Here is a 16,572-nt window from a genome sequence, read left to right on the forward strand (position 1 = left end):
TGCAGGAAAGGAATGAATACACCACATCGATACTCAGTAAGTGCCAAGCCTAATCTCGGTCGAGTAGTGACGAGGAAGGTCAGGGCCCTACTGATTGTAGATGAAAAACAAGGTAAAACAGTATAGAATACGATAATATAATTAAAATGTTAACAGTCTATAACGAATAAAATCGCAAAAAAGAATCTAACTCAGTACACAGAAATAGAAATAGAGGATCTCCAAGGATATCATCCCATAATCCCAAATGTATATGTCCAGAGGATCTCCCGGGATATCGTCCCATAGTCCGAATCATAAATATGTTGTGCAAACTCCCGGAATACCAATCTGTAGTCCCAAAGTAAATATCGAGTACAGGGGATCTACCGGGTGTTGTCTCGTAGTCCCAAAGTAAATATCCAGTACAGGAGATCTATCGGGTGTTGTACCATAGTCCCAAATATAAATGTGTAGGGGGATCTACCGGAATACCGATCGGTATTCCCAAAGTAAACAAGTAAGGGGATCTCCCGGGATATCATCTCGTAGTTCCAAAGTAAACACACAACCATCTCAGAACGTATACAGTTCTATTCAAGAATTAGACAGGAATTTCTACCCTAACATGCTGCACATAGTACAAGTAGGCAGTTAAGGCAGGTAAGATAGTTAAGTCACGTATGCATGTTTTTCCTAATCTAAAAAAGAGGCTTCTAGTACAAGTATTTGCTAAACTACAAGAAAACATGGTATTAGCTCAATGAAAACGGGATTTTCAACAATTAGCACGTGTACTGTTACGCGGCGCCTTCCTGAGATTCCTTGGAAGGGCGACGTAAGGCTAAGCAACTGATGTCAGTGCAGTTGCTGTCCGCCAACTGAGGTCCCCTCCGTACGTTAGACTAGATTGTCAGTGCCGTACGGGAAAACCAATGTCAAGAGAAATGAGAGAACAGGAATGAGAATTGAGAATGAAAGAAAGCTTGATTGCATTAATGAAAGCTATTACAGAAAGGAAATGCAGTGTCGAGGGGGAGAGACACCAGTACAGAGAATTGTTTGCTTGCTAGAAAGTTTTGATTGTTTGGTCCCCCTTAATAATGCTTAAAAAAAATAATCCAAAGCTACAAGACTAGACTTGATTAAGCTAGAGAAACATAATGAAATTACATGGAATAAAACTACTCTATATTTACAATGAAAAAGACTTAGTTTGCTATAAGGCAGAAAACAGGGCCGTTGTCGGCAGCATAGTCTTTGGCATCAGGATCTGCGCGCGCGGCATTGTCTGCGCGCGCGGCGCTGTTGGCATCTGCCTGCGGTTGGGCGCTGGCGAGGGATATCGGTGGGGCGACAGAGGCACATGCGCGCTTGTCACTTGGCGCGACCAAGACCACGGGGCCGTCCGTGGCGCTAGGCATTGGAAGGCTTGCTAGGACGCCACGGGGCGCGCCCAAGGGGTCATGGGGCACGGCTGGAAAGCCGCCCATGACATTCTCCCCCACCTGAGTTGGCGACGTCCTCGGCGCCTTACTTGCAAGATAATCTTCAATTAGGCTCTTGTAGGCTTTGAGGTTTGTTCCCCTCTCCCAAGTGTTCTCCTCTGTATCACAGCCCTGCCATTTCACCAAGAACTCCTGGTGATCTTTCCTTGAGGCATGAATCACTCTATCATCAAGGATAGCTTCAACACGCCTTTTCCCGGTTGAATTGGGCCCTCGAATACTGGGTATTGTGAGCTGGCTCCTTGAAGGATCCTCTGTATCTTCCCGAAAAGGTTTCAGGAGGCTGACATGAAAAACAGGATGAATTTTCCACCAAGCTGGGGTATCCACCCGGTATGCAACTTTCCCAATACGCCTTTCAATGGACAAGGGTCCAATATATTTTTGCAATAAGCGAGGGTCATGGACCCCTGCAAATAAGTAACGTTTTGGAATTTTGACCATCACTTTGTCTCCTACTTGGTATTCAACAAAGCGACGATTCTGATCAGCATGCCTCTTCATCCGCTTTTGAGCCTTGACAAGATAGCTCCGCACTATCTCCAAATTTTGCTTCCACTCTTTAGAGAAGCTAGCAGCTCGAGGAGATTTAGACATATTTGGTGCATTGACGGTGTGTGGGAGTAGCGGTTGCTGTCCGGTAACAATTTCAAAAGCGCTTTTGTTTGTACTAGAGCTCTTTTGTGAATTGAAACACAGTTGAGCAGCATCCAGAAGCTTCACCCAATTCTTCTGCGATCCGGTTACAAAATGACGCAAATATTCCTCCAACATACCATTGAACCGCTCCGTCTGGCCATCAGATTGCGGATGAAAACTTGAGCTGTGATTCAGCTTCGACCCAAGACACTTAAAGAGTTGGGTCCAAAAGTTGCTAGTGAAGCGTGAGTCACGATCACTAACAATATCTTTGGGTAGGCCCCAATATTTGACGACATGAGAGAAGAAGAGTCGAGCTGTATCTTCTGCTGATATATATTGTGGGGCAGCAATAAAGGTAGCATATTTGGAAAACCGATCTACCACAACCAAGATAGTTGTTAGATCTCCGACCTTGGGCAATCCGGTGATGAAATCCAGGGAAACACTTTCCCAAGGTCTCTTTGGGACAGCTAGTGGTTCCAAAAGTCCCGCCTGTGTTAAGCGGTCTGACTTGTCCTTCTGGCATACTAGACAAGTCTTCACATACTGAGCAACGTCATCGGCCATTTGAGGCCAATAATATGCACGGCGAAGTAACGCCATGGTGCGTTCTTCACCGGGATGGCCGGCCCACAGAGTATCATGACATTCCGCTAGAAGAGTCCTTCGTAGATCTCCTCCTTTAGGAACATAAAGTCGGTTCCCTTTCACTTTCAGAAAACCATCTTCCATGTAGAACTGGCGAGTCTTGCCTTGTCCTACCAAATCAACCAAATACTGTGAAGCAGGATCTCTGATGAGTAGATCTTGTATCTGGTCCTTGATGGAGGTGGCTACCTCGCTCCCCCTTAGGGTGGCGAGTAAGCACACTGATGCTAGATCAGCTCTCCGACTGAGCGCATCAGCAACATGATTGGTCTTCCCACTTCGGTATTCCAGGTTGAAGTGGAATTCAGCTAGGAGTTCCTGCCACCTGGCCTGTCGACCATTCAACTTCGGCTGGGTCATGAAATGGCTAACAGCTGTGTTGTCTGTCTTGACCACGAACGGGGTTCCCAGCAGATAGTGCCTCCAGAGGCGCAAGCAGTGGACGACAGCCAATAATTCTTTCTCATGGGCGGCATAGCGCCGCTCTGCATCTTTTAGCTTCCGGCTCTCGTACGCCACAGGATGCCCTTCTTGTAGCAAGACGCCACCGAGGGCATAGTCAGATGCATCTGTTTGTACTTCGAATGGCTTGGCCAGATCAGGAAGGGCCAAGACGGGGCTACTAGACATAGCCGCTTTCAATGCGTTAAAGGCCTCCGCTCGCTTGGGTCCCCATTCCCAAGGCGTGATCTTCTTGAGGAGTTCTGTCAATGGTACTGCAATGAGGGAGTAGTTTTTCACGAATCGCCGATAGAAATTGCATAGACCAAGGAACGCCCTCAAGGCGTGGATATCCTTAGGTGGCGGCCAATCTGTGATTGCCTGAATCTTCTGCTGGTCCATCTTGATCCGCCCTTCCCCAATGACATGTCCGAGGAAGTCAATTTGCTTTTGAGCAAAGGAGCACTTAGATAGCTTCGCATATAGTTCATGCTCCCGCAATCGAGCTAGGACCTTCCGCAAGTGCATCAGGTGTTCCTCCAATGTTTTGCTATATACCACAATGTCATCCAAGTAGACCACCACGAATTCATCAATGTACTCCCGGAAGACTTGGTTCATCAAAGTGCAAAATGTAGCTGGGGCGTTAGTCAAGCCGAATGGCATAACTAGGAAATCGTACGACCCATATCTTGTCACACAGGTCGTCTTGTGCTCATCACCCTCTGCAATCCGAACTTGCCAATAACCTGTCTTCAGGTCTATTTTGGTGAACACTGTCGCACCACCCAGTCTATCGAACAAGTCTGCCATTAACGGAATAGGGTACTTGTTCTTCACAGTAATTTTGTTTAGAGCCCGATAGTCCACACAGAGTCGTAGACTACCATCATGTTTCTTTTGGAATAGCACAGGGGACCCGTATGGGGATTTGGAGGGCACGATAATCCCTGTGTCTAGCATTTCCGTCAATTGTCTCCGAAGTTCGGTGAGTTCGGGTTGTGACATTCTGTAAGGCGCCCGGGCAGGTGGCTTCGCGCCCGGCACCAGCTCAATTTCATGATCCACAGTGCGCCTAGGCGGTAGTCGCTTTGGCATGTCTTGTGGCATGACATCTTCAAACTCTAGTAGTAGCTCCTTCACGGGTTCAGGAATGGGACCCGAGGAGCATTCTACATCTTCGATGCAGAGGGTTGCCAGGAACGTAGGTTCGTTTCTTTTGACCCCCTTCTTCAACTGCAAGGCCGAGATGTTTTCAACGGCCATCTTCATGGGCATGCACGGGATAACGCAGGGCTTGGCCCCGTTTGCTCCCATCATCAGTAACATGTCAGCATACGGTACAGGCATGGTGTTGGTTTGCCTCAGGAATTCCAATCCAACTATCAACTCGAAGTCATCTATGATCACCACGCGCAAGTTGAATTTTCCTTCGTAAGGGCCAAGCTTCATCGGTACTTCTTTGGCTATTCCACCCACTGGCTGGGGAGGTGAGTTGATAGCCTTGACACGGCCTCTACCTTTCCCTACGACTAGACCAAGGCGCTCCACCTGAGTCGAGGCTAAGTAGTTGTGGGTAGCACCCGTGTCTACCATGGCCCGAATGGGCTTGCCATTCACCTTCATCTCAACGAACATTAAGGTCCTCTCGTGCTTAAGAGGAGTCTCATCATCCGCCTTCTTTTTCCCTTTCTTGGTGACGGGACATGGGTCCTTCTTCTTACGGATACCAGCACTAGTCTCTGCTAATGCCTCAGAAATGGAGCCAACAATTGCATTGAAGGCACCTACGGGTTCAGTCTGATCCGCATCGTCTGAATCGTCATCTGTCCCATCATCAAAAGTCTGATGGGCATTCATCTGTGCATGTGGGCACTCATTGTTCCAATGTGGTCCGCCACAATGACGGCACCCTGAAGGAGGCTTCCTCCCCCGATCATTGTTGTTAGATGCAGCACTGTTGCTGCCTGTGGAGGGAGCCTTAGGTTTGGTTGAGCTCCGATCTCCCCCACTTCTGCTAGGGCCACCATTGCTAGACTGGCCCCCTTTGAATCCCGCTCGGGTAGGCGGTTGAGGCCTATCCTTTCCGAGCTTCCATTTGATAGTCCCCAAGGCATTCAGCTGCTTGGATCGCCTTGGGCAGGGTATCTACCCGTTGCCTTTGTAGCTCCATACGGGCATAAGGTTTCAGCCCTTCTAGGAAAGTGAAGAGCTTGTCTTTGTCCCCCATGTCGCGTATGCTTAGCATGAGCGCGGAGAATTCCCGCACGTAGTCCCGCACAGATTTGGTCTGACGGAGCTCCCGTAGCTTTCTCCTTGAATTGTATTCAACATTCTCGGGGAAGAATTGTAGGCGGATGGCTGCCTTCAGTTCTGCCCATGTTTCGAGAGCATCTTCACCGGCCTTGATAGCTTCGTATTTCACCCGCCACCAGAGTTTAGCATCACCCTGAAGATACATGGCAGCAGTTGCTACCTTCTTGGCTTCTTCTAGGCCCCCAACAGCATCAAAATATTGTTCGACATCAAAAATGAAGTTCTCCACTTCCTTGGCATTCCTAGCTCCACTGTATGGCTTTGGCTCAGGAATTTTCAATTTTTGTGTCGCGGAGGTGGGGTTTGCAGCGCCCCCGACCTGGTTTCCACCGCCTCGCAGTAGGCCCTGTAAAGCAGCATTGACAACATTGAGCTTGTCTGTCAAGTCGTCAATAGTTTGTTGCATGGCAGTCACCCTATCTGCCTCTTGTGCCCTGTAAGCTAAATCCTCGGCACGCTCCTGTTGGAGTCCCTCGAATTTGCCAAAAATTTCGGCTGCCTCTGTGGCTGCCGTTTGCCGATCTCCCTCGGAGTCACGACTGATGTTTTCTATGTCAACTTCGGCCTGGAGCACCCTGCGGTCCAGGTCATCCAACCTTTGCCCTAGGCTGGTTCTTAGTTCAGGCACCGTATCCATGATGGGCAGTAATCCGTCAACCGTCTGTTCAAGGGCCGCAATGCGGTCCCCATGATTCACCATGGTCAGAAATGGTGGTAATGGCAATGCGTTCCCTCGTCCGATGTCGAGCCTAGGCTCTGATACCAACTGTTACGCGGCGCCTTCCTGAGATTCCTTGGAAGGGCGACGTAAGGCTAAGCAACTGATGTCAGTGCAGTTGCTGTCCGCCAACTGAGGTCCCCTCCGTACGCTAGACTAGATTGTCAGTGCCGTACGGGAAAACCAATGTCAAGAGAAATTGAGAGAACAGGAATGAGAATTGAGAATGAAAGAAAGCTTGATTGCATTAATGAAAGCTATTACAGAAAGGAAATGCGGTGTCGAGGGGGAGAGACACCAGTACAGAGAATTGTTTGCTTGCTAGAAAGTTTTGATTGTTTGGTCCCCCTTAATAATGCTTAAAAAAAATAATCCAAAGCTACAAGACTAGACTTGATTAAGCTAGAGAAACATAATGAAATTACATGGAATAAAACTACTCTATATTTACAATGAAAAAGACTTAGTTTGCTATAAGGCAGAAAACAGGGCCGTTGTCGGCAGCATAGTCTTTGGCATCAGGATCTGCGCGCGCGGCATTGTCTGCGCGCGCGGCGCTGTTGGCATCTGCCTGCGGTTGGGCGCTGGCGAGGGATATCGGTGGGGCGACAGAGGCACATGCGCGCTTGTCACTTGGCGCGACCAAGACCACGGGGCCGTCCGTGGCGCTAGGCACTGGAAGGCTTGCTAGGACGCCACGGGGCGCGCCCAAGGGGTCATGGGGCACGGCTGGAAAGCCGCCCATGACAGTACACACGCGTCACCTCACGTACACAGCACTCATATAACAATAATTCCAAATCCTAAGGGGTTCCCCCCCCCCCCAAGGTTAGGCAAGCCACTTACCTTGAACCAGCTCAATCAACTCGAAATCACGTTCTTGCCACGAGTACCCGACTCCAAATGACCCAAATCTATTCAAAGTAATTGCATAATGTAAAAATAACTTCAAGTAACTAATTCAACTAATTAATTCGAAGCTAACACGTGAAATTAAGAAAATTGCCCAAAAAGTCCCTCGGGCCCACGTCTCGAAAATCGGATAAATCCCTCAAATTCCTAAATCAAAGTCTCCAATTTCAAACCCTAAACCCCCAATTCTAACCCTTATTTTCCATAAATTTCTTGCCAAATCAGTAGAATAACACCATATAAACAAGTTTGGGTTCCAAAAATCTTACCTCCTTGAAGCTCCCTTCTATCCTCTCTCAAAAACCTCCCAAAAAGCTCAATTATCGGATAAAAATGGTGAAAGAACAGGCTAAAATCGCGACAGAAACCTTATATAGATTCTGGCCCATGGTTTCCACACCTGCGACCATTTCCTCGCACCTGCAGACCCGCACATGCGGTCCCAGGTGTGCAACTGCAAAAATTCACTTAAATGCACTAGCTGCATCTGCGCTTCGCTTAACGTATTTGCAGTCTCACAGGTTCAATAAAGAACCCGCACCTGCGACTTCTGATTTCCCTTTCTTTGGCCGCATCCGCGACTGGCCACACGCTTCTGCGGGCCCGCACCTGCGGTCCAAATTCACCCTCGGATTCAAGCCTAAGGATTCCAAAACTTCCAAATTCCGCTTTCGATCAAAAAGTCTACCAAATCTCATCTGAATGACCTGAAATTTTACACACACGTCACACTATCGAACCAGAAACTTAAAATATTCTGACCCCTAGATCAAAATCTCACTATCGAACCGGAAACTTAAAAATTTCAACTTTCGGTATTTCAAGCCTAAATAAGCTACGGACCTTCAAACACTACCCGAACACGCCCCTAAGCCCGAAATAACCCCATGGAGCTAACAGAACTGACAGAATTCTATTTCGAGGCCGTCTTCATATTGCTCCGACTACGGTCCAAATTCTAAAGCTTAAGCTCTCATTTATGGACTAAGTGTTTGTCCCAAAACACTCAGAAACTCCAAACGAATCCTCCCGACAATTCACAATAGCATAAATAAATATGGGGAAAGCAGTTATTAGGGGATTGGGGCATTAGTTTTTAAAACGACTGGCCGGATCGTTACATCCTCCCCCTCTTAAAATATTCGTTCGTTCTCGAACGAGCATAGAGACATACTTGAAGTAGTGAAAATATGAGGGTAACGGCTGCGCATATCCTACTCGGTCTCCCAGGTCGCCTCCTCGACCGGCTGACCCCGCCACTGAACCTTCACTGATGCAATGTTCTTTGACCTGAGCTTCCGAACCTGCCTATCCAATATTACCACTGGCTCCTCAACATAAGTTAGATCCTTGTCTAACTGGACTGAACTGGAATCCAATACGTGTGATGGGTCACCATGATGCTTCTAGAGCATCGAAACATGAAATACCGGATGAACTCCTGCCAAGTTGGGAGGTAAGGCAAGCTCATAAGCAACCTCCCCAACACGTCTCAATATCTCAAAAGGACCAATAAACCTCAGACTCAATTTTCCTTTCTTCCCAAATCTCATAACGCCCTTCATAGGCGAAACCCGAAGCAAGACCCGCCATCACGAACCTTCCGGTCCGCGTAATGTTTCTCTCTGGACTGGGCTGTACGGAGTCTATCCTGAATCACCTTAACCTTCTCTGAGGCATATTGAACCAAGTCTGTGCCCAATAATCTAGCCTCACCCGGCTCAAACCAACCCACCGGGGATCTACACCGCCTGCCATACAAAGCCTCATACAGTGACATCTGAATGCTGGACTGATAACTGTTGTTGTAGGAAAATTCCGCCAGTGGCAAGAACTGATCCCAAGAACCTCCAAACTCCATCACACACGCATGGAGCATATCCTCAAGAATCTGAATAGTGTGCTTGGATTGTCCGTCCGTCTAGGGGTGAAATGTCGTGCTCAACTCCACTCGAGTGCCTAACTCATGTTGTATGGCCCTCTAGAACCGCGATGTGAACTGAGTACCTCTGTCTAAAATGATAGAAACTGGAATACCACACAGACGAACAATCTCCTGGATATAAATCTCCGCCAACCGTTCTAAGGAATAGGTAGTACACATAGGAATTAAGTGCACGGACTTGGTTAGCCGATCCACAATCACACAAATGTCATCGAACTTCTTCAAAGTATGCGAGAATCCAACTACGAAGTCCATGGTGATCTGCTCCCACTTCCACTCCGGAATCTCTATCTGCTGAAACAACTCATCCGATCTCTGGTGCTCATAATTCACCTGCTGACAATTGAGGCACCAAGCTACAAATCCAACTATATCTTTCTTCATCCGCCTCCACCAATAGTGCCGCCTTGAATCCTGATACATCTTCGCGGCACCCGGATAGATGGAATACCGCAAATTATGGGCCTCCTCTAGAATCAACTCCCGAAGCCCATCAATATTAGGTACACATACCTGACCATGCATCCTCAATATCCCGTCATCACCAATGGTCACATCTCTGGCATCGCCGTGCAGAACCTTGTCCTTGAGGATAAGAAAATAAGGGTCATCATACTAACGCTCCTTGATACGATCAAATAAGGAAGGCTGAGAGACCACGCATGCTAGAACCCGACTGGGCTCCGAAAGATCCAATCTCGCAAACTGGCTAGCTAAGGCCTAAACATCCATCACCAAGGGCCTCTCCGTTGCTGGTAGCTAAGCCAAACTCCCTAAACTCTCCGCCCGACGACTCAAAGCATCGGCCACCATATTGGCCCTACCCGGGTGATACAAAAAAGTCATATCATAGTCTTTCAGCAGCTCTAACCACCTCCTCTAGCGCAAATTAAGATCCTTCTGCTTGAACAAATGCTGCAAACTCCGGTGGCCAGTATAGATCTCACAAGGAACATCGTACAAATAATGATGCCAGATCTTCAGGGCATGAACAATAGTAGCTAACTCGAGATCATGGACATGATAATTCTTCTCATGTACCTTTAACTGTCTGGACGCGTAGGCAATCACCCTACCATCTTTCATCAATAACGCTCCAAGGCCAATCCTTGAGGCATCACAATAGACAGTATAAGACCCTGAACCTGTAGGCAATATCAATAATGAGGTTGTAGTCAAAGCTGTCTTGAGCTTCTAGAAGCTCGCCTCACACTCTTCCGTCCACTGGAACAGAGCACCCTTCTGGGTTAGCCTGGTCATAGGTGGTGCAATCGATGAAAACCCCTCAACAAATCGACGGTAATAACCCACCAAGCCAAGAAAACTACAAATCTCTGTAGTTGTGGATGGTGTAGGCCAACTCTACACTGCTTCCACTTTCTTTGGATCCACCTGTATACCCTCACTCGATATCACGTGGCCCAAGAATGCCATAGAATCCAACCAAAACTCACATTTCGATAACTTTGCATATAACTTCTTTTCTGTCAAAGTCTGAAGCACTGTCCTCAGATACTGCTCATGATCCTCCCGACTCCGGGAGTATACCAGAATATCATCAATAAAGACAATGATAAATGAGTCAAGATATGGCCGGAACACACTGTGCATCAAGTGCATGAAAGTTGCTGGGGCATTGGTCAACCCAAACGACATAATAAGGAACTTGTAATGACCATACCGAGTCCTGAAAGCAGTCTTCAGGATATCTGGTTCCCGAATCTTCAACTGATAGTTACCTGAACGCAAGTCAATCTTAGAAAACACTCGTGCACCTTGTAACTGGTCAAACAGATCATCAATACAAGGCAAAGGATACCAGTTCTTCACTGTAACTTTGTTCAAATGGCGATAATCAATGCACATATGCATAGAACCATCCTTTTTCTTAGCAACAAGATAGGAGCACCCCAAGGTGATACACTAGGCTGAATAAAACCCTTATCAAGCAATTCCTGTAACTGATCCTTCAACTCCTTCAACTCAGGAGAGGCTATACGATACGGAGGAATAAAAATGGGCTGAGTGCCCGGCAACATATCAATGCCAAAATCAATATCTTTGTCGGGTGGCATACCCGGAAGATTAGCTGGAAACACATTAGGGAAGTCCCGTACTACTGGGACTGAATCAATATTAGGGGTATCAACACTAACATCTCTCACATAGGCCAGATACATGCCACACCCTATCTCAACCATTCGCTGAGCATTAAGGAAAGAAATAACTTTACTGGGAGTGTGATCTAAAGTACCCCTCCACTCTACTCGCGGTACACCTGGCATAGCCAGCGTCTCGGTTTTGGCATGACAATCAAGAATAGCATAATGGGGCGACAACCAGTCCTTGCCCAAGATAACATCGAAATCTACCATGTTGAGCAATAATAATTTGGCTCTAGTCTCAAAACCACTAAGAGAAACCAAACACGACCGATAAACGCGGTCCACAACAAGAGAATCCCCCACAAGAGTAGAAACATAAATAGGGGAACTCAAAGAATCCCGAGATACGCCCAAATACAGGGAAAAATAAGAAGACACATAAGAATAAGTAGAGCTTAGATCGAATAGAACCGATGCATCTCTATGACAAACTAGGAAAATACCTCTAATGACAGAATCGGAGGCGACAACCTCAGTACGGGCAGGAAGGGCATAATATCTGGCCTGGACTCCCCCTCTAGGGCGACCTCTACCTCTAGCTGGCTGAGCAAGTGGGGTGGCAACTGGTGCTGGAACCATAACCTGGGAACTCTGCGGGGCACGCTATGGCTGAGGAGTCTGTGGAGGTGCACCCCTCCTAAGTCTGGGGCAATCCCTCACCATATGGAGTGTGTCACTGATGATAGGCTATAATTGCGTATTTTAGTCGCTTATTACATTCTAATTTACTGCACTTTAATTGAGTTTAAGCTTTAATCGCTAGTGTTTTGCACTAAATATGTGTTTTATGCCTTGTGGGAGTGATTCTGATCTATGTAGGAGTTATGGAATGAATTCAAGTCATTTGGAGCTTTGAAGTCTGAGTAAAAGCCCAAGGAAATAAGTCGGGATCGTGTTCGGAGGTCGTGTACCAAGTCCGGATGTTAAAAGAGGACAAAATAAGTTCACTCTGAGAAAATTACACTGCCGCGCCGCATGGTGCGCCGCAAGACGCGGCACAGCAGTGTAAAATGCTGCCTGATGCGAAAAGTTGAGGTTGCTGATAATCTCCACTAGTGTGCTGTAAGGTGCGGCGCGGCTGTACAAAATTTACAGAGCCAGAGTCCTATTTCGCGCGGGAGAAGGTGTTTTCATCTAGGCCCGACCCTACTTGGTATAAATACATGTAAAACGCTATTTTGGAGGGGGAGGACATACTTTGGACAGATCTGAGACCTAGGGACACACTTTAGACGTGGAGGAATACACACCACGCTTTGGAGGAGGCTTCTAACTAGTTTTTCTTCTTTTCTCTTCTTTAGTTTCATAGTTTATTAGTTCTAGAGTTTTGGGGTGCTACATGAACGTTGTAGTTTGAAGCTTAGATTGTTCTTATTATTTTATCATATTGGTTTATTTATTCAATCTTGCGCTCAATTATTTGATTGCTTGATCACTAATTGAATACTATCTACGAATCTAGGATTGAACTCGGGAGAGGGAATGCTAGATTGCATATAAGATGGAGCAGAGCAAGATCTTAACTCTGGGGGGGGGGGCGGATTTGCGGTTAGGATAGGAATATACCTAATCGTCTTGCTTGGTTACTATACAGGAATTATTAATGCGTTCTTGTTAATTATAATTCCATAGGAATATAGGCGTTAGGTTAGCTTGAATAGGCGAGTTGTACTTCGGGAGAAGGCTACGAGCACTATTAACCCTGTCAACCAATAAACCAGATAAATTAATTAGATAATTTAAGTGAAAAACTTAACGGGATTGTTAGCTAACCCATAGCTCTAGAATATCGTCTCTCATTGAATTCGTGTCTAATTTTGCTAACTTGTTCCTTTAATCTCTTTGTTTGCTACTCTAGATTAGTTGGAGTTAATTAATCACACTTTAGAAAATCGCTTGAATAGATTAATTGTTTTAGTTTAATTTAGTTGAATAGTTAATCACAAGTTTTGTGGGTACGATATTTGGACTTACAATCCTATATTACCTATCGACCACATATACTTGCGTGTGCGTTTGGGAGCAACAATCATCACACTCAAAACAAGCTCTAGGAGGACATGGTGGTTGTGACTAGCTCGGGCCAGGTCTGCTGGACTGACCACTGAAAGCACCCCGTGCAGGAGGGGCACTAGATACCGGAGGTGAATAATAAGGCTCATGAGGTCTAGGAGGAGCTGGAATACCACTAGCTACTGGAAGAGCTAAATGAACGGGGCGTATAATATAATCCCTAACATGACGAACTATAGTTGAAGCACGGGCACTAGAATAATGGCCCGACTCTCGAGACCGCTTGGCCTCCCTCTCCTCTCTGTCCCGAGCATGCATACCCTCCACTCTCCTAGCAATGCTCACCACCTGCTGATAAGAAATATCCATCTCCAACTCACAAGCCATGCTAGACCTGATACTGTGAATGAGCCCCTCAATAAATCGGCGAACTCTCTTATGAACTGTAGCAACCAAGGCCGGTGCATGCCTAGCCAAGTCAGTGAAGCGACAACATACTCCGAAACAATCATAGTGCCCTGGCGTAAATGCTCAAACTCTGCGTGTCATGCATCCCTGAGGCTTTGAGGGACAAACTCTCTCAGGAATCTGAAAACTGAGTCCAAGTAAGGGATGCTGCCTCAGCTGGACTTTCCAACTCAAAAGTACGCCACCACTAGTAGGCTGCTCCTCGAAGCTGGAAGGCAGTGAAAGAAACCCCACTCGATCCTGATATACCTATAGTGCAGAGGATACGGTAACACTCCTCTAGAAATCCCAGGGCATAATCTGATGCTAAACCACTAAATACATGAGGCTTATACTTCTTGAACCTCTCAAGTCTCCGCTTCTCATTCTCTAAAGCCAATGCCCTGTCCTCGGGCTGAACTGGGGCTTCAGGCGGTGTCAGTATAACCTCTAGGATCTGATCGACCTAGACCTATTGCTCAGGAGTGTGGGCAGCGGGAGTCTGTGCTCCTTCCCCGGCCTGGGATGTGGCTGCAGTAAGGAGAATCAGCCCTGTCTGAGCTAGAGTGGTGTACATGCTCACGAACTATGCAAGAGTCTCTTGAAGATGGAATAGTAGTAGCAGTAGGCGTATCAGGTGCCTGGACTCCGACTGGAGTTGCTGGTGGCTCCTTTGTGGCAGCTCGCACGGGTTCTCTGGCTGCACCACGGGCGCGTCCTCGGCCTCTACCCCGACCCCGACCTCTGACGGCTCTAGTAAGGGGCGGGGGGTGCCTGGTCATCTCCGGTAGCACGTAGTCTCACCATACTAAGAAAATTGAAAGAGCATTTTAAATAAACAAATACCCAATCAATTTAAGACTTAATTGACCTAAAATTATAGGAACAACCCTCAAGGGGAAGTAATCCCCTTGCAAGTTCACCTTAACAAGTAATCAACCAACATAGGAATTCATCCTAAACACTCTCAACGAGTTTTCATTCACAATATCAAAATAAGCTAACCCTAAAATGAGAGCCTTAATGGCTATTTATACTAGGGAGCTAAATATTACAAATGTAGCCACCAAATGTAGTATTGTCTTTAATTGATTATATATGTAGCCGTTCCGTTATAAAAGTAGCCTCCAACTCGATGGCTATCTAAATTGTATCAGGTACAATTTATCGGTTTTCTTTACACACCCCCTACTTTTAGGTATTTCACATTCACATTCATGCAAAACAATGGTCTGAAATATTGTGTCACGACCCAAGTTCGCCCTCCGTGAACCGTCGTGATGGCACCTAGTATCTACGACTAGGTAAGCCTAACGATTTGCGGAAAATAAAAGAAAGATAAACACTAGCCAAAAACTGTGGAATAAACATAATAAAACATTTAAGATGCCGCTCGGCATATACAAGTATAAACTCTCAAACTGAATCAACTCCCAAAACCCGGAATCTCATGAAAGCACAAGTTGTTGAATAACTACAAGTGTTCTAATCTCCAGAATGTCTAAATAAAAGTAAATACAGGAGAGCTAAAAATTAGAAGGGAGAATAGAGAGGGACTCCTCGGTCTGTGGATGCGGCAGATATACCTCGAAATCTCTGAAGATCGCCTCGCCTCACTGATGGTATGGCTGAGCCGAAGAACCTGGATCTGCACACAAAAAATATGTGCAGGAAAGGCATAAGTACACCACAGTGGTACTCAATAAATGCCAAACCTAACCTCGGTCGAGTAGTGATGAGGAAGGTCAAGGCCCTACTGATTATAGATGAAAAACAAGGTAAACAGTATAGAATACGACAATATAATTAAAATGCTAACAGTCTATCACGAATAAAATCGCAGAAAAGAATCTAACTCAGTACACAGAAATAGCAGCAGGGGATATCCCGGGGTATCGTCCCGTAGTCCCAAATATAAATATCCAGAGGATCTCCCGCGATATCGTCCCGTAGTCTGAATCATAAATATGCAGTGGAAACTCCTGGAATACCAATCTGTAGTCCCAAAGTAAATATCCAGTACAGAGGATCTACCAGGTGTTGTTCCGTAGTCCCAAAGTAAATATCCAGTACAGAGGATCTATCGGGTGTTGTACCATAGTCCCAAATATAAATGTGTAGGGGGATCTACCGGAATACCGATCCGTAGTCCCAAAGTAAACAAGTAGGGGGATCTCCCGGGATATCATCCCGTAGTTCCAAAGTAACACACAACCATCTCAGAAAGTATACAATTCTATTCAAGAATTAGACAGGAATTTCTACCCTAGGCAATTAAGGCATGTAAGACAGTTAAGTCACGTAGGCATATTTTTCCTAGTCTAAACAAGAGGCTTCTAGTACAAGTATTTGCTAAACTACAAGAAAACATGGTATTAGCTCAATGAAAATGGGATATTCAACAATTAGCACGTGTACACACGTGTCACCTCACGTACATATCACTCATATAACAACAATTCCAAATCCTAAGGGGAGTTCCCCCCCGCCCCCTCCCCCCCTACAAGGTTAGGCAAGCCACTTACCTCGAACCAGCTCAATCAACTCGAAATCACGTTCTTGCCACGAGTACCCGACTCCAAATGGCCTAAATCTATTCAAAGTAATTGCATAATATAAATATAACTTCAAGTAACTAATTCAACTAATTAATTCGAAGCTAACACGCAAAATTAAGAAAATTGCCCAAAAAGTCCCCCGGGCTCACATCTCGGAATCGGATAAAGTTCGCAAAACTAGAATCCTTATACTCTTACGAGTTCATACATACCAAATTCATCAAAATCAGACCGCAAACAACCCCTCAAATCCTTAAATCGAAGTCTCCAATTTCAAACC

Source organism: Nicotiana sylvestris, chromosome 3 (genome assembly GCF_000393655.2).
Source record: "Nicotiana sylvestris chromosome 3, ASM39365v2, whole genome shotgun sequence".
Lineage (NCBI taxonomy): Eukaryota > Viridiplantae > Streptophyta > Magnoliopsida > Solanales > Solanaceae > Nicotiana > Nicotiana sylvestris.